This window comes from Aulonocara stuartgranti, assembly GCF_965226115.1.
Source record: "Aulonocara stuartgranti genome assembly, chromosome: 1".
Taxonomy (NCBI): Eukaryota; Metazoa; Chordata; class Actinopteri; order Cichliformes; family Cichlidae; genus Aulonocara; species Aulonocara stuartgranti.
In genome coordinates this window covers 7,075,108-7,093,641 of record NC_138939.1, presented here as the reverse complement: position 1 = coordinate 7,093,641, position 18,534 = coordinate 7,075,108, and the positions used below count along the sequence as shown (strand labels likewise).

The 18,534-nt window shown below is 40.4% G+C and overlaps 1 protein-coding gene and 1 long non-coding RNA gene across 5 annotated transcripts in view; one reads left to right on the top strand and one right to left on the bottom strand.

Moving 5' to 3' along the window:
- ntrk3b (neurotrophic tyrosine kinase, receptor, type 3b) overlaps window positions 1-18,534 on the bottom strand; it is a 222,188-nt gene that overhangs the window by 59,025 nt on the left and 144,629 nt on the right. The window lies entirely within an intron of this gene.
- LOC309703996 overlaps window positions 11,678-18,534 on the top strand; it is a 44,613-nt gene continuing 37,756 nt past the window's right edge. Inside the window, exons 1-2 of one of the 2 annotated variants that reach the window (XR_014276104.1) lie at window positions 11,678-12,186; window positions 16,353-16,515. This is a non-coding gene — a long non-coding RNA (uncharacterized lncRNA). The other variant, XR_014276105.1, reaches the window with a different exon arrangement.

The following is an 18,534-nucleotide window of genomic DNA, read 5'->3' as shown; positions in this document are numbered from 1 at the left end:
AAAGCCTTGCTCTTACCCACAGCGGTGTGAAGTCTGTTCAGAGTATTGAGCGGAAAAATATGTGTGACATTTTGCTGGATTCAAAGGAAAATATGAAGCCCCAACCACACGCTATACAAATCACAGCTGCATACAAGAAAAACACTCTTGGCAAAAGTATCAGAATTAAAAATGATATTTCTCCCCTTACCTGTAACCTTTTTAAAATTTGTTAAAAAAAAATAAAATAAAATCGTACAATTCTTAAATCCAATGAAAACACAAGGGCAACAACAATAACAAGCTCTGTCTGTAATTTAGCAATCACTTAATGTAGCTCCTCTGTCTGTGTCACAAAATCCAAAATCTAAAAACACACCAACCTTTGCACAGGTCGATATGCTCCATCACTACTATGGACACACACAGTAATGATAAGTCCATCCCACATACACTGTTCTGTGGCCTGTAATGCTAAACCAACTCACTTTTGCTACAGCGTAGGGCCGTTCTATTGTTGACAATGACTTTTAAAACAATTAACAATTAATCAACATTAGGGACCGAATTTAAAAAAAGATTGCTTCTTCAGGTGCAACAAGTGCATTTAGGCGAGAGTGATGTAGACTGGGGAGAGACCTCAGACAGTAGTGAGACAAACACACCGCTGGTAGTGGCGTTTTCAGGGGGTTTAAATGTAAAATGCCACCAGCCTTATCCTATAAACTACTGTTGTTATTTGCTTTTTACCTGTGCACAGAAGGCTTGGCTGCTAGTGTGTCTCTGTACTCAACTTGTCCACAGTGACCAGGTTGGTACCATCCTCCCCTCTGGTGTCTTAAGATGTCATTAACATGTCAACCTCCTATTAATCCTTTTCTTTCTCCCCTGTCTGATCTAGTCTTTAAAACATCCTCTGAGTTTTTTCTGGTTTTACCTTCTCAGTGCTTTTATTCCACTTGCAACTTGTGATTTCACTCTGTGTTTAATGTAGCAATTATTTTTGCAAATATACCAGACCAGAGTAAAAACCAGCAGGAGCCCCCCCTCCCCATTTGTTTGTGTCTCTGTTTCCCTAAAAACAAAAGTGAGAACTGAAGGTGATTCTCAGGAAGCAAAAAAAAAAAAAGGCAGCAGGTGACTCTGCGGGGTTTTCCCTGTGGTGGGGAATAAATTGTGCAGAGTGTGATTGCTTCCGTTCCACCTCCTTGTGGTAATTATCGCACAGATTCCTTTCAAAGGTAGTTAATTAGGACTGGAATTAACTTGAGGACATGTAAAATGAACAAGAGAACACAGGAAGGATAACTTACTGAGGCAAGGGTTCGTTTTTAGTTAACAATGGATTTGAAGCAAATTAAATACATACGTGGGAAGGGTTGAAAAGTGTGAAATCAAGGCAAACTTGTGAGTTTGCAGGACATAAATATTGGCTGCCATGGTGCTCAAAGCTTTTTTTCATGAATCCATCAAAGCTGGTCATTTGCTATTCAGCACTATGACTATACGGCAGGTTAATTTTCTGATATATTGCTCTCAGTACAACCAGCAAATGTCTTAACACATTCTTAATTACAGCGTCTAAGTGGACTCAGTGTAAGCCAAACAGGACTACCACCGGCTACTGTTATGATGTTGCAGCTGCTGGCTTAGTATCAGCCAAATGAGGAAATCACAACACAGTGAGTGTAGCATAAGATTTACGAAAAGGTCAGTTAATCGCCAAATGTCACCAATGTGTGAAGAAGCCTTGCAGTTATGTGCAAAACTCAAATGACAACTCCCCTTGCTGCACTGAAGAAGACATTTAAATAGCTCTTCTGACAAACAGCCTCAACCTGCTCACTCAGCCTCCCACTCAAGCATGGTGGGCACGTGACAGCCGTACAGCGGAGACAAACTCGGGGTAACCCCATTTCTCACAAAGTAGCAGCCTCCATAGTAGGAAAAGCACTGCTTCTTCAGCTGATGGTGACCAGCTGTGGCCGAGTGCTAGGACTCTGAAATTTATGGGCTACCGACAATTTACAGTCACCTCACACAGCTCGACGTACTCTCTCTTTATTGTGGTATAAACAACGGCAAACGCTGAGGGGAAGGACGTCTGAGTCGAGACAGAAATAAACACTCATTGGAAATCTGCTGTAAACCTATCAGTCATCGCATCTGAAGCCACTCGTACGCATGTCCTCTGGAATCAATCGGTCTACACCACACCAAACATTATCTGCAATGACACAGCAGTGAAGCAATTACAGTTTGTGTTGCTGTATATATGTGGTCTTGATGCTCAGAATGATAATAAAAGAAAACACTGAGATTGCTATACTGACTCTGTTCCCACAGTGCACTATCAGCTTTTATATCTTTGACAACACATTACCCTGTAAGCTCCCTGAAGACAGACAAAGCAATTTTGCACAAGTCTGAAAAGTGATGGAAAATGACATCATCCAGTAACCGAGCTGTCCAGAGTCTGTTTCATTGATTTATGACCATGACAGAGGCTGGATCTTTACCATAACCCCGGACCTACATTTTAGTACACGTTAGGCACCCAAACTCAAATTGAAAACCAAACGTGCTGTAATCTGGGGAGATATTCAGAGCCACTCGGTGTGGGGTTTCATTCTTCTCTCATTGCAATGTAATCAGAAAGAAATGAAAAGCTTCTGGTGGCATTGTTACAGGGACCAGTTTGCATCATAAACTCGGCAGTAAAGTAAAGGCAACAGCACACACATACAGTACAAACATATGCAGAGCAGCAACCCGGCACTAGATGGATATATTTCTTGTCGTGGCAATAGAATATAAAACGATTCTCCGGCGTTGAGCATCTGGCAGAGTTTGCATGTAAATCACAAACGAGATGGAAAGCCACATTCAGCTACTGCGGGCCACAAAACTGCTTGATGATAGTGTACATCAGTGCTGTTGGTGCAGCCTCTGCATGCAAATGTCGCTCTATAGCTAACAAGTGTTTCAGGGGTGAAGGGATTAGCGCAGAGGTAAATTATTAGTTTCAGGGGCTGACAGGATTATAGTTTCTTTACTCTGTTAAATGTGTGGAAATGTAGTGAAAACTTGGCTAGCGGTTTTCTTAGCAGACATACAGAAATAAAAGTAAATGAATCAGTTCAAATGCAGTATTGAACCAAAATGATTTCTGATTTATTGATATTTATAACTGCATAGGTAGCAAGAGGAAAAAAAACTGCCTGAAACATGGAACATGAACCGTTCACTGCACATACACTGTAGACAGTACAATGTAGTAGAAACGTGTGTATATCTGAGTACAGTAGCTGAAACGGTAGCTAGAAGTCTCAGGACACCACCCAGCAAATTGAACAAAAAAAAAGAAAAAGAAAAAAGAATAACAGTGTACAGTGTAATGCTGTTTTTCCCCCCAGTGGTGTGTTGTAAGGCAAATCTAGGTGTGCTGTGGGATCAACAATACATCATTATAACTGCATAAAATAATGACAGATTTACTATTATTATACTATTCCACAAAACCCCAAAACAAAAACAGAAGCAAACAAACAAAAGAAAACCAACTTTCGTTCTTGGGTTCTTAAAAAAGTTTTATTTAAGTTTTTATTACTTTCAGTTTTATTTGTTTTTATTATACTTTGGGAGCATTTGTCAAGGCAAAATGTAGGAACTTCAAAAGAAATATGAAAGGACAAATAGACAACTTACAGCATGCACCAAAGTGTCTTCAGGCGGGTTTTGTTGGCATTTTTTAACACGTAGTTTTAATTTAGTTTAGTTAAGTATAATAGTCTGCTTTGGAGGTATTTGTTTCTCACTAGAAAAAGAAAAATCTTCTGCGACACTTGCGCAGCTGCCATGTGGTGGATGTTATTTCAGTATAACACATCAAAGGCCCCCAATGATAGCAAGGAGGCTAACAAAATTTCAGAGGGTGGAAAACAGATCACTATCTAGAGAGGAGAAAACCAAATAATCGCTAGTGTGACCCACAACCTAAAGAAGGAATGGGAAAACAAATATCCACATAAAAATGAGTCATCTGGACTGTGGGAAAATATCTGATAAGGTTATGGCAACAAGTCATATGCTAGCGGAGTTTACTTCAGAGCACAAAATTGCAAGTATCATAGGTTAGAATTGGTTTCATCTGACAATACAATCAACAGAAGGATTGGTGCTTTGTCAGATGGCAGATAGCCTTTTTATTTTATGCAGATATGAATAGATGTGCACCTTAACCACAAAAGGTTTGAAAACCACTGCCCTATCATACCTGATACTACAGGTTGATGACATTTCTACAAATGGTGTACTGCTCCATGCAGCCTTGTGAACACACTGTTTAGTTTGTTTTTCATTTTAATGCACCGTCATAAAAATGCTGAGAATTGTGAATATCAGTTTAAGTGAATGTTTGAAAAAGGTGACATCATCCTTTGGGGCACAGGGATTTAAGTATACTGGCTTCTAAGCAATCAAACAGGTAGTAGTTGTTGTTGGCGACCACATGATGGTGGACCAGACTCATGCTTGACATCTCTACAACACTGAGGTACAGGACGCATTGTGCCTAAACCATTTACCACCTTAGTTTACTGTCTTCTTGTGCTAACATTTAACTAAACACAAAGTTCAACAGAAGTTGATTTGAATGATATGAATGGTTTATATCCTGCATTCATACTGCTTTTTCCCCACAACCATTCTGCAGCTTCCTCTTTCTTTTTTCAAAAGCAAACAGAAAATGCAAAATGTAACATTTTTGCCCGACTGAAGCAAACTGACTGAAAAAACATCACTATTTGTACTTCACTCTGACTTATTACTTATTATTAATATTTGTCTTGATACATTTTGGTTTGGGTGAAATACTACTTCAATCTTGTGTATGATGTATCATGCCAATTCATGTTAAAAAATTATTTTAAATTAAAATAAAATGATTGTCAGGACTATAAATGTGATGAGAAGTCGAGGGTAAGTACTCAGGCCAATTATTTAGAAATGTAAACCTTGTTATGAAGTGAAGCAGATTAGAAAAACAAATGAGGACAAGTTAAACTCTTTAGGGATTTATCCACTGAGGAACAGTGGCTTGGAAAAAATAAAGTCAGGGGTTCTCCAAAGTTGAGGACATTCATCCTCAGAGAATTGTCTCCATTAAGTAGCTGCTCACATATTTCACGACAGACAAAGACATTTTAGACCTTGATGCTGAACAGAACAACGTGGCGCAAGCTTAGAAAAGCACCAAAAGGTTTTTCCAGCTGGTTAAGGTAATGAAGCAAACGCTCTAACAGCAGTTTAAAATTAATTGGAAGCAGCACATTAAGGTCATTGTTAACCACACTTTCTGCACTTTGTGGCATCAGACCCCATTTCTCTAGCATTTACCCAAACTTCGTTATACACATTTAATCAAATCCCTATCCTACTAAGAAATATCAGTCAAGTGTTAATATTCTCTGTTTTCTCTCCACCCGCTCTTCTTCTCATGCACTCGCTGCTCTTTGTTTTCTTTACACAATTTTCCTGATTACTTCCTCTGCACTCAATAGCCTGTTGTCAGGATGTTAAACATGTTGCCGAAGTTTATCTGTGCAACCATATGAATACTGATAAGGACATAGAATGCCTTCAGAATGACAGCCAAAGCAATAGATCAAAACCTAAATTCCTCTATCAGCATGTTTTACCCGAGCAACTGCTGTTTCATCATAACTTAAAAGCAGTTTTTAAAAAGACTCACATCATTTATTTCCTCTCTCTCTCCCTCTCTGTCTGTCCCTGCCTCTTTTTTCCTTGTTCATGGTTCTAGTCTCAGGGGTCTTGATTCCTGCCTCGGTTCTTTCACAACTGCATCCCTCCAATGGAGGGTTCAGGACCAAACAGATTTGTTAGCCCGGGAGGTGAAGGCATAGGAGAAGGAGGAGGAAGAGGAGGAGGAGGCAGGGAAGTGTGTTTATGTGCACAGTGGGGAAGGGAGGGGAGTCATTCTAATCGCAAATCTAACCATGACACATGAATGCAAATCAACCTTCACACTTCCCCCACCCATTCCCCTCCATTCCTGAAAAGTGACTGCATCAATTCATTATGAAAGAAATGTAAGGCTGTCTGCGGCATGTTTTCTATCCACATAAATAAGTTACCATTGTAAAGGTATATCACAAAGTGCTGATACTGAACACACAATACTTTGACTTAACCCTGGCCACAATGCTTTAACACTGAAGTCCTCTTACTCATTTGAATAGATACAATCTGCTGTTGTAACGAGGGCACCAGTGATGATGGGGTCCAGAAAAGGTAACACAAGATCATCCAGGAAAATGCTCAAATAACATCAACATTTGGATTTCATACATTTTCCCAGTCTCCTGTGTTTAGGTCCTCTCTCCTGAGAAATAACACATAACCTTTGTTTATAAGGATGACCTCCTAATGACCTAAAACTTACTGAAAGGTTACGATTTTGTTGTTCCAATGTTAGTGCATTGCAAAGATTTTTGTCAAGCCCATATTAAAAAAGCAACACATTGAGGTTTTTATATCTACATGATGACAAAGTCGGGGGCTTTCTTTCATTGCTTTTCTTCAAAAAACTGAACATTGCTTAAATGTTGGAAAAGACTTGCAAAAATGCAAGTTTTTTTCCTTGGAAAAATCAGACAAGAAATAAATAGAATGTCGGACCTTGATATCTTACTTACATTTTTCTACATAGCTACATGAAGGGCACGGTACTTGTTGCACTGGCACTGAACATTGGCATTGGACAAATATGGATAACTGTGCTGAAGTGTTTTATTACATTATGAGGCCCGGTGTGCTGTACAGTGATGTATGACAGGAAGAGGTGACTTCCAACTTCTTTTCACCGCTGCAAGGGCATTGCTTTTTATAATAGCAGGATGTATTTATACCCTGGCAGTATTTTACTTTAGTCCTCCTTCCTCAGCAGCAAACATGACACACTGAAGGGAGGTCCTGTCAGTCACAAATGTATAGATAGATGGGTAAATATATCAAAGGATTGATGGTAATATGTCCATTACTCTGAGAATAATCTTGCGCTTTTGTTTCACCTTGGTCTCCATCCGTTACAGCTCTACTGTACCTGTGACATATACTACTCTCTACAGCCTGGTTGCTTCATGCTGAGGCCCAACAGTAGGCGAACAAGCAGGCTCTTTAATATTTCAGTCAGACTCCCAGCAGACTGATAGCTTACAGGGGCAGCCATGCAGGGCGCATAGCCAAGGTTAGCTGTAACATCAACCTCCCTACATTTGAACCTGAACGCTGTACTACTGCATACACAGAAAGGAGAGCTGTACTTCACAATTTCCTTAGTTCAGGTCAGAGTTCCACATCACATAATGCTTCAAATTTAATATGAGGCTGGCAAATCCTGAATTAAGTACTCTGTGTGGTTCTTAGCTTTTTTTATGTTAAGAGTTTTCTAAGCTGTTAAATTAAGCCGAAACGGATCAGTTTCTGTTTGATATTACGGCATGTGTGACACGCTACAATTAAAATGATTACATTAAATATTCCTTTAGGAGAAGTTTTTAAGTCAAAGGAAGGAAACTCACTGTCATTACACCGATTTCAGTCCTAGTTTGACTAGTAAACTAAAACTGACTTTATTTTGAGTATGACTAAATAAAGTGTTCATTTGGTCTAATAAAAATAATTTGGTTTAATACAAATATGACTTCTTTCAGTTAAAAATATGGTTTCAATTCTAATGTTATTCATGTTTAACGCTTCACTTTTGTATCACTCATGTTTTGTTTTTGTTTTTCTGGCAGTGCGCCTTCTACCCTGGAAGAAAGATGACAGTAATAATGTCCATCGAATATTTAACATTCCTAAAATGACACAATAATTTCTGTAGATTAATTACTAGTGTGTATATTATTAATACTAATAAAATTAAATGACCAAAATCTAAAAGTGTTACACTTTTTCAACAAAATACTAAATATCAAGCTTTCATTGCGGAAATATTATAAATAAGACTTTGTAGTATCACAGGGTTGCATAGGCAGAAAGTGGGTAACAAATTACACATAGACACTTTGTTCCCCCATAAATTCTCTTTAAACTCTTTAAAGTGATTGCGTTGACTGTCGTTCCCCACACAGATGCTTCATCTGGTCCAAACATACAGCAGGAGATGCTACGCTAGAGCATATAGGCATTTCAAACAAAACAAACATCAAAACCTCTTCGAGGGCAACTGCTGCGGGAGACATGTTGTGAAACGGAACACATCATTACCCACAGCGAGCTGTCAATCATTGTCATGTGCATAAAGATGAAGTTGCCATATTTAACTTTCCCTGTTGCCCGCATTAACACATGTCAGAGGAAACACAGAAGACCATGGACTTGGGCACCAGCAGGGTCTTATTATCAGATTTTTATTCACACAAATCAATCTAGTAAAACCTATTTTGAGAGGATCTTTTGGAGATAAACTAGGATCCGTTAAAGGAACCTAAGAAAGACAAACTTGAAGCTCCAAATCAAGATGTGAGCGGGAAAAAAAAGAAGAAATAAAATGTAGGTCGCCTAATCTGACTCACTGTGACTGGGGGGTACATAGAACAAGAAAGAGAAGCAAATCAACTAATACAGCCAATTAAACCTCCTCCACCCCCACTCCACCCTTCTTTAGCGCACACTTCAAAGTGCTGCCATCAGCGGATGGCAATAAAGTGAATGAGCTGGCTGTAAATGGACTTGGATGCTGAGGATGCTGAGGCAGGGGACTGTCAAACGATGCTCATCACATAGAGACAACAGTGTTGCCATGTTATAAGAGCGAAATGGGTGTCCCACACCTTCATGCAGAAGGAACAAACCCCACTGAGTCTGGAAACATAATACAGCACAAAAGAGAGCAGCCGGTTATTGAGTGAAGGGACATTTCTTTTGATTGCCGGTTGGTTGTGTCTGAGGAAAGCAGAGCTACATTATTAACGCTCCGTGTCAGTATGTCCTAAAAGACACAGCCATCTTTTAGCAGGAGCTCTGAAATGACACCCCCTCTTGACGACCAGCCCAATGTCTAAATCTGACAAAATACAGAGTCGGAGTGTTTTTGTGAAATGGAGGATATGCTCGCTGTAAGCCGAGTACAGCCGTCTCCACGGGGGACGGGCAGGAGAAGAGATTTTTATTTTCCAGCTCCAGGTAACGCTGTTTGAAAGAGCAGAATTGCGGCGTCTCATTACACAAAATACATTTCACACAGATCCCTTCCTTTACATAAAACCCTCAAGTTTTCTGCCCCTCTTCTTCTTTTTTCCTCCCTCTGTCCTTTCAGAAATTCTCCTCTCTCTCTCTCCCTCTCTCTGGCTTTCTCTGTTTCCCTTCCAGAGCCCAGCTGTTTTGCGTCCTGCTGGGCATTCGCAATGGGACAATTTCCACACAGATCTGAGCGCCATTTAAATAAACATCAACAGAAGATGTCAGAGGGAGACTGTGAATAACACCAGGGGCTTATCCACTTCCACCAGCTTTAAAGAGGGAAGAGGAGCCATCCAGTTCCTTCATTTCTGTCTGTCTGTATGCTGTTTGAAATAATCAGCAACCGGCCATTGCTGCTTTGGCTTTGGCTGCGTCCACTTTATGTAAGCCAGAAAGGCCAGGACTCAGCTCCTGGTAGGGCTGGCTCCCTGCTTTCCTGGAAAGGTTTCTCATATAGACATTTTTTCTGTTCTCTTGCATTATCAGTGCTGTGCTTGATTCTTGGTTAATTGTGATTCCAAAAGGCGTTTCAACAGGAAAGTGAAGCGCTTAGACGCATTATGTGTGAGGATGCTATATATCCCTCGAACAAACAAAGCATCTAGAGTTGCCTATGGCTCTGCTTTGAAATAATGCAAGAAAAAAACAGCTGTGACAGAAGGATGGTTCCTGTGGATCATCATTTTTTAAGATTATGTGTATAAATATAAAAAGAATTGCTTTTTCTCACAGCCTTTCCAATTGCAATCAGAAGCATCAGCTGCAATCTGCAGACCTTGACACAGCCCGAGCTAACTCTTCTTCACAGACCTCTATCTCTGCTGCCTTCTCTCCTCTTTTGTATTTGCACTGCTAAGCTGTTGGCAGCGCTTGTCATTTTGTTTCATAAGTGATAGCAATTACTATTCCAGCACCCAGGATCAAAGAGACACCAAAAGGAGGTTTTTAGACAGTAGAAAACACCAAACACTGTTCCCCCTCTTCTGTTTACACTGATAGAGGCTGAGGCCTCGGAGGCTGACTGAATGTGAGTGACAGAATGGGAATACACCTCCTGTTTTAATCCCGGAGAAGGGGGAAAGACAAAGGGAAGGAGGAGAGGAAGGAAAAGGAGATATTTCCACAATAAAAGGCAAACTGTACCATTAAACAGAAACCTCCCTCCTGCTTACACTGGATTAGTCAAATTACTGATTGTTTTCCAGCTCTGAAAAAGGTGGATGCATTGAACTGAATCATAGTAACACTACTCGTAGTGAGACAGCGGGGGTTTCAGTTCAAATAACTGGAGATTCATTTTAGTAAAACAAAGAAGGATGAACAATGTAGCTTGTCTATGTTGTCTGCATTGCATGTCTTCACTACCCAGTGCACATTTCTTCATATCTGGGGTGACAGTATAGACTATTCAAAGGAGCTTGCAAAGAAAAGCGTCTGGACTTCTTTAAGTTGCTTGAAGACGTTTCACCTCTCATCCGAAAAGCTTCTTCAGTTCTAATGTCAAATGGTGGGGTGTTCCAGATTTAAACCTAGTGGGAGTATCCCCCCGCAGAGGGACAAAAGGACCCCCTGATGATCCTCTAATCGCCTGAGCCAAGGTGTGAAACTGGATGTGGGTCCCAATCAGCCAGGGTTTCGGATGAGCTCGTTGTGAAACCTGGCCCCGCCTTATCATGCGAATTCCTGAGGTCAGATGGCCCAGGATGTGAGTGGGCGTTAGTTAAGGCGTCTGGGGAGGGAACTCAAAACTGGATTATAGATGGAATGGGATACTCCCACTAGGTTTAAATCTGGGACTCCCCACCATTTGACCCTAGAACTGAAGAACCTTCTCAGATGAGAGGTGAAACGTCTTCAAGCAACTTAAAGAAGTCCAGACGCTTTTCTTTGCAAGCTCCTTTGACTACGATGACCTGGATGACTGAGAACCTTCACAGACAGTACAGACTATTCCAGCACTACTAAATTTAGTAAAGAGCAGACTGCCTCCCTAAAAGATTGTGTAATCACATAACAATTCTGTTGTGGGTTCAACTTGGCCAGTTTTGCAAACTTGATATCACATTCTCTTGTTGGAGATTTAATCATGCTTAATAACCAATTTGCGAAACCTGAGCCAAACAATCCTGTTTTTGTATTATACTCAATTAAATAAATGGAGCACACCTGCAGGCTGTAGGTAATAATTAGTTCACAGTTAAAAATAAATAAATAAACATTTTCACATTCTATAAATCAACTCACCGAGTGTGAACCAGCTACTTTATGGGCAAACTCTTCTGAACGTGATCACTTTATAAGCTCTTGTGTAAAGTCATGTTGAACTGTTAACTGCTAAGAATTAGTATTGATGTCTAGTATCTCAGCTAGCTTTGTGAATATTGCTTTTTTTCCGCTGCACACAGTCTTTTAATTTAAACTGACAAGAACTGTGTTTAAATAAAATAAAAAAAGTCCAACTTGAGATGTTTTCAGCGTAGGAGTTGAAACATATTAGTGCGACTCTAAAAGAGGGCATCGGCTAATAGTCTGAAATGTAAATTAAAATGTTGTTGCCCTGGTCACGATACTTGTACTGTGGGATTAATCTGCAGTGTAGTGACAAGCCCAGCTGAACAATGTGCAATGCCTCCCCTCTACTCCCTGGACAATTCTCCCTGACACGCAGAGGACAGCTTCCTGGCCCTCTTCCTCTCACTGTAATGGAGGTCGGATGCTGCTTTTCCGCATTTCTGCCCACATTAGCATCTCTAGTTAATTGGCACCATTTGCTCAATGGCATCGCTTGAGTTTGTAAATTACTTTTACAATTGTCGCTAATTATCAAGCTCGATGAGTGGAATTGGCGCGATCGGTCCCCAGTGGAGCAGAAACACAACAGGCGGAGGAAGGATTAAGACTCTGGGGGCAACAAGAGGAGCTGGCTAGCTGAGAAATACGGTAGCGCTACATGCTAATCAACAGAGGATTACATACAGATGGTGCTACTGTAGCGCTGCCTCTCTGGGCCACATGCTAGATGAACTACTGATGCACCTTGGCTGTGTCCTCAAGAAACCATATAAATTCTCATTAGTTTTTTTCTTCATTTAATTTATGTGGAATTGTTTGCAGAGTATCTGGCAACAAATAATACAGAAATAAGTGAGCCGACCAAGTTTGTCTAATCTACCTTAACATGAAACTATAGCCTGCAGAATATTTGATAACTTGCTCTGTCACTCTGGATTCAAACAGCCTGTCAAGCTGCACAAATTATTGACATCAGTTGAAGATTTTGCACTTGTTGTAAGATAGACGTAAGCAGAAGCAGCTTATATCACTTAGCTTTAAAACTACCGGCCACAATTGTGGGTTTTACACAAGACTGAGACATCAGCAGTAGGTTAGCATGGAAGGTAAGAATATGACATGAATAGATCATTTTTGCGTTGTGATGCAAATATCTCATAAACTGAGGGTAGGGCTGCTCAATTAATCGAATTTTAATCTCGATTACGATCTGGGCTTTCAACGATCATTAAAAAAGACTGAGCCGATTATTAGCCCCTCCCTCATGCTTTACTCTCGCGCTGCTCCGTGTGGCAAATCGAGAGCACCTCTCTGCATTTTGAACACGTGTCACAACAATTAAGAGCAGCGGTCCCCAACCTTTTTTGCGCCACGGACCTGGCAGTTTATGCCCGACAATATTTTCATGGACCGGCCTTTAAGGTGTCGCGGATAAATACAACAAAATAAAACTAGTACCAGTACCGAAAAAAAAGATGATTTATTCATAACACATGTGAAAAGACCAAGGAAAACCGAGTAAACGATAAAAACGATAACAAAATAACGCTGAAAACCGATAAAACCCCTGAAAACACCTGAGCCTCAACTCTTGCGGCCCGGTACCAAACAACTCACGGACCGGTGCCAGTCCGAGGCCCGCGAGTTGGGGACCGTTGATTAAGAGGACCCGAGGGAAGCTCGGAAAGCTAAGCAGAAGTTATTTGGAGAGGAGAGTGACTGCCGTTGGTTGAAAAGAGAGGTAAAACAAACTTCAGTGGTGTGGAAACATTATGGGTTCGCAGAGTCAGACGTGGATCAAGCAGACATAGTGTGTAAACTTTGCTACGGTGTCGTAGCTGCACCACAGAGCAACACTGCAAAGTTCACTAAACATAGATGTTTACATTTTTCATTTGTTTTTTATATTGCAAACATTTGCACTGTTATCAGTATTTGCACACTATTTTATATTATTTTTTGACAATCTTTAAAGTCATTATTCAATACATTGTTAAATAAATATCGTCAAATAATTGAGATCTCAATTTCAGTGAAAATAATCGTGATTATCATTTTTGCCATAATCGAGCAGCCCTAACTGAGGGTACACAAAGGTAAACAACAGTTACAAATACTGTATCAAACTAAAGAAAACACAAGCTTTATAAAACAGAACAAAACCCAGTCCAGTCCACTCCCTGGATATTTTCTCGTTTTCAGATTATTTTCCACAAACTTTAGAAATGGTTGTTTGGAAAGATCTGCTGTTGAACTGCTGAAGTAGATCAGCAGTTTCTGAATTACTCACAGCAGCCCATCCACCCTGCCATGTCCAAAATCATTTACATCTTTTTTTCCACGTTCTGATTCTTGGTATGAACTACAGCAGGTCATCTTTATCTCGTCTTCATGACTAAATGCAAATATTTCCGTGATCTCTTTCTGCGTTCGTATAGATTGGTTTCAAAAATGTTGTGGATTCCAAGTTAATTAATGATGCTGGACATGGGTTTAGAACTACAAGCCCATCAGTGTAAACTGCCCAGATGGTAAACAAACAAACAAACAAACAAACAAAAAAAACAAAACATCAAAACAAAATCCCCAACCAACCAAACAAAAAAATGACATAATTAAATAAAAGTGTCACATGTGTGTGGCTTACAAAAACACACACAGATTAGTTATGTTGTCTTCTTTGTATTTCCAAACTGCATGTTTAATGTTCAGTGTAAAAACAGAAAACTACTACTGTTTAGCGAACATAACACCACTGGGGGTAAGAAGTTTGGAAGAGGTTACTGGAATACAAACTTCACTAAATCAAATAAGTCAGAACATTGGCTTAAAGCATCTTGGAACGGCACCACACACTGGGAAGAAAGTACACACAAGATACAGGCAATCTTAACATAATCAGTCACACCACAAAATAATGAAGAGCAGGGTAAAACTTTAATGTCCTCAAGTAGTCCAAAACACAGAGTTAGGTTTTACACATACATATGGGGCATTGTATAATGCACACTGGACACTGGACTGTCGGAAACTGCTGATTTCCCAAATCAGCAGTACACTCCCTGATTTTCCTGAGCATCCAAAATTATAGATTGCGTGCTTGAAAGGACACTCACTTCAGACTGATGCTGAATGCCACAAAGGGGGACATCACTAATCTTACTTTAACAGTTTTTCTAGTTTGGACATTTAAAATTTGTGTGATAAAAATAACTTTTGGACTTTTAATTTCGCAGAATGAATTTGCAGCATTTTTCCCACTACAGCTCAATTTTTCACTAATAAACTGACCAATCACACCACCGTATTTGGCAACAAGCGCACTTGTAGCTCAAAACGTGCACTGGTACTGACTATACAATGACATGAAAATAGAAGAATAATTATTTTACCACAGACACACAGCTAGACAGTGCCGTGGGTTAACTGGGTCCCTGAAATAATTTCTCTGCCTCCTCAGATGTGGTCTCAGCTCTGCCAACAAGAGCTCAAACTGCCCCACTGACATCCCAAAATATGTACATAAGTGAGTATAATCCAGCTTCAACTACTGAACCGAACCATAAAATTCTCTTGAGATTTGGATGAACCCAGAATCTGTTTCTTCCTCTTCTTGCTTGAAAACATCAGGACAAGCTGAGGTCGACTTCTTTTTTTCCCCCTAGTGTGTAGTGACAAATATTTTGCAAAACGCAATACTTTTGGTGTGTATATAAATGAAACAAGTTTGGATTTGAACATTTTTGGATATTGCGTTATTTGTTTATAGCGTACTCTGTGTGCAAAAGCCTTAAGACTACCAAACCAGCAAATCATAGAAAATGAAAGCACTGACTCAACAAAAGAAAACACTGAAGTGTCATGTCTACATTAAATCTTCCCATCTTTCTTAAAATTAAAATGCCTTCATTTGCCTTTTTTTACACAGCACGTGCATTTCTGTAAAAATGTAACTTCTCACAAGAACCAGATATTTACAGTATATTGCTGCACTACACCCACTGGCTCACCTTTAATCAGACATGGTGCACGGACAGGGGGGCGGGGCCTCCTCCGAAAATCAATCAACATGAAGCATGAAAAGCCCCCAGGTTGGAAAGTTGGACATTCTATAATTAGGCAAGACAAACACATTTGAATTTATTCTTTACACTACTGCTCTTGCATTCTTCTGTTTTGGTTTCACTACCACCTCATGCAGACATTTGCAGAAGAGTCCCAAGCCTAACAACACCGTCGTGCCTACGTGACCTGAATACGTTCTGATGCTTGGGTCTGACGGTCTCATGCTGACCTATGAGCAAGTGTTTCTCACCACCCAGAGTGACACAGTGACAAAGTCTGGTGGCAAATCAACAAGCCAAGTTGTAGCTGCGCTGTGAGTTGCGCTGCTTATCTCCTGCAGATGACAGACGTGCAGTGCAGGGAACAATCAGTTCAAAGAAGCCTAATAATTGAGGACGGAGCAGTTATCTGAGAGACTGTTTTGTGTGTCTTGTCAGTATGAGCTAGACAGTCCAGCCTTCTGAAAGGCCAGACAATTTGCGCTCCAAATGTCATGTTGCGAGAAGGCAAACATGGCCTGGTGGAAGAAGGCCAGGGAGAGACAAAGGCTCAGGTTAAAGATGTGCCAGACAATTATTCTTCTAAAAAAAAAAAAAAAAAAAAACCCCACTGAGAGTACACAAAATATTAGCTGCTGTACGTTGTGTTACTACAATATGTAAAAGCTAAGTAGTATTCTCCTGCAAAATATTAATCATTGATTAAAAAACTGTTTTTGCTTTTCTCGTTTTGCTTTTTTCCCCCTGCAGCGTGGAGGAAATTGGATTTTGCCCTCTGGCACAGCAGCAGGATCAGATTGTGACTGCAGTACCGTGGATCTTATCTTAGCTGCAGCATTGGTCCAAAACATATTGCTGGCCTTCTCTCAGTGGAAATAGGCTTCAACTGGGCTTTACTGTTGACAGCACAAAGGTAGGCAAAACACACACACACAAGCAAACACATACAAACTACCTCCTATATCCTTCTTTTCTCTTTTTGTGTCCTCATGTATATTACGCTTTTCCATACAAATGTGCTCACACGGGTGTGTATATGGTGTGTGACGGGTTGATATATAAATCTAAAGGATGCCAACTCTCACATGACCCAGAAAGTGCCTATTGCAATGAAGATGCTCTTAAATCAGCATGCAGTCATTGGAGGTGGTAATAAATCAAGTGCTCACCAGTACACACACACACACACACACGCTCCTCAACAAATCTTTACACTGAAACAGACCATATGTATCATTCTTTAGACATAATATGAATAAATGAGCATATCAGCACATTATGCCTTTGATATGATGTCACTTTCATTGTTACTATAGTGAGACAATAAAGCTAGACTCATGCTGTTCTTACCTTAAACTCAATTTTCCTTGCTCGTATATTTTTGTAATGATATTCATAATGTTCTTGGCTGTTTAAACCCAGAGTTGACCTTACATCTGTCGGGACTGTGGAGATTTGTTTTAGAGACAACTCAGCTGCCTCTGGGTAAAAATAATTGAACCTACTACAGTGAAATGTTGATCTCCACAGTCACAGAGGAGAGTCAGCAGAGTAGCCAGTTCACCCATTAGCTAAAACACAGCTGAGCCAGCCTGTCAGAAATCCCTTAACACCTCCCTCCCCTCACTCTCACCTCCCTGTTTCCCGTGCTTTGTTCAACATTTTTCCTCCTCCATCTCTCTTTCCTCCCCATGGTTAAAGAACATGCTGTGTTCAACTGACTCCTTTGTGCTGTAGCACTGTTAGCTTGTTAGCTTGTTTGTTTAGCTCATCATTACTGTGCTCCCATGGGCTACATGGAGTTTATCTCTCTGCCATCCTGCCAGTTAACTGCCACGAAGCCCAAACAAAGAGCGACATCAAAAAGTAAATGGAAAATGATAATAACACGTTCCACAAACAGTAGCAGATTAAACTGCAAAAACGAACTACTCATCCAGGACAGGATATGCTACTTGCATTAGAAAAATTTTTATTAAGGATGCTTTGAACAACAATCTGCCAGAATGAAGCATTTCTGAAAAAGGCTATAGACATTTTGGACAAGGCTATGTTGGTTTTTGAAAATCAAAATTTTTGTGCAATTTCTTTATATATAATGGAGGTTATGCCACACAGAAACAAAGGCACAATTGCGCTCCAAAAACAGATTTTCTTTTTGTGTCAACAGAAACCTCTGAGAAGCCCCTCACCTTTGAGACTGACTAAATTGCTAAATTTCTTTCAGCTTAGTAATTGCACAAAATGTAAAAATCTCAGTGAGTTCACTTGAATCCTGTCAAAGGACTAACTGGCTAACTCACTGTACGATTACGTGGCTCAGTTGCACCAGAATACATGAGCTCAGTACACTAGAGGTCAGGTGTTGGGAATCAGCAAATCATGATACTGAGCTATCAAGATGTACAACCGACAGCGTATTCAGTCATTATTGCACCTCTAAACAAATAAAGCGACTGTCTGCCAGGGGAGACATTGCCATTGTAATAGTTACTCTGAGCACAAGAAGCTTCATCCCGATGCCATCTGGCTACACCTAATCATTGCCGGCAACACCCATTTATCTGCTTTTCCTGAGCATCACAGCCCTTAATGCACATTTCAACTCCAGACACTTCTGGACTCATTACCAGGCGTTAAGGTGTCACAGAGACAAAGGGGGTAAAAAAAATGCTGTGGCCCAGAAGACTGTGACCTGTAAAATTGACATAATCTGCTGCCTTTGAGAAGCAGGTAATGACCTCTCATCGCAGAGTGACACACTCTCCATCTTCATTTCACACTCTCTCAGAGAAGCTGAGATGGCCTTGGCATTTCCTTAACAGCATCTGAAGTCTTTCGTAACCCAGGCTGCAAATGTTGTGCATCTCCTGTTGCTCGAACTAGACTGGGAAAAGCAAGGAGATGCAAGAAGGTAATGCATTCTTCGGTC